Here is a 1,052-nt window from a genome sequence, read left to right as displayed (position 1 = left end):
TGGATAATGCGCTGGAGAGGTTTTAGCTGGGGGCTGTATGTGATGGCCAGTAGTGTTCTGTTATTGTCCTTGTTGGGCCTGTCCTGTAGTAGGTGATTTCTGGGGTACCCATCTTGCTCTGTCAATCTGTTTCCTCACTTCCCCAGGTGGGTATTGTAGTTTTACGAATGCTTGATAAAGATCTTGTAGGTACATATTGGAGCTGCGGCGCCCAGAGTCGCCGCCACCCCAATATGGAACGCTTCACGAATTTGTGTGTCATCCTTGCGCAGGGGCCATGCTAATCTTCTCTGTATCGTTCCAATTTTAGTATATGTCTGCCGAAGCGAGGCATGCCTGTCAGTACCTAGATCTTCTAAAGTGAGGGATTGGTGAAACAGAGCTAGAGGCTGGAGGCATTCCCCAAGTCATCCAGTAGGGCCATTGGCATTGCAGGGGTGGTGGTGGGGGGGAGAGGGTTGGTATGGTACCGGGCCCCAGGCGGGTCTGGTACAAACTTTCTGGTCTCTAGCTGAAGCCCTCGTGGAATCACACTGACATATATGGGAGTGGAAGGAAACTCCAGACTCTCGGTACCAGGATACTTGAGATCCTACCTCAGAGTCTGATGAGCCAGGGTGGTGCAGTACTGGAAGGGTGCCTCCGAGACAATAATTCAGGATGATGTACTAGAGGGAGAATGAAAGGCTTCCTAGCTGCTGGTAGAGTGTGGCTTGGAGGAGCAGGTACTATAGCGGAGTATATGACTGGAGTGCTCAGCTGCCCATAGTCTCGACTGCTGCACCAATCTCAGAGGAGGGTTGCCAGCTTGAAACAAGGGGGAGGACGATACCAACAGGCACAGTAAGTATCTGGCCATGGCATAGGCCTCTGGAGTGATCAGAACAGACGTAGGCTATTGTCCTGCAAGAATTAAGGATTGCACTGTTAGTGAGGTACCTGGTCTCGACAGTCCTTGAGGGCATATCGCAGTCAATGGTGCAGGTCTGTCTGGAAGAGCCATTACCGAGAGCAGTGAGCCAAAGGTCTCGCTCTACCATCAGTATCGAACC

At 51.5% G+C, this 1,052-nt stretch overlaps 1 non-coding gene across 1 annotated transcript; it reads right to left on the bottom strand.

Moving 5' to 3' along the window:
• Positions 1 to 227: 227 nt before the first annotated feature.
• LOC117883452 lies at positions 228 to 332 on the bottom strand. The gene has a single exon (XR_004647271.1). It is a non-coding gene; the product is annotated as a U6 spliceosomal RNA (small nuclear RNA).
• Between the last annotated feature and the right edge of the window lie 720 nt (positions 333 to 1,052).

Source organism: Trachemys scripta, chromosome 9 (assembly GCF_013100865.1).
Source record: "Trachemys scripta elegans isolate TJP31775 chromosome 9, CAS_Tse_1.0, whole genome shotgun sequence".
Taxonomy (NCBI): Eukaryota; Metazoa; Chordata; order Testudines; family Emydidae; genus Trachemys; species Trachemys scripta.
This window is presented reverse-complemented; position numbering and strand designations above follow the sequence as displayed.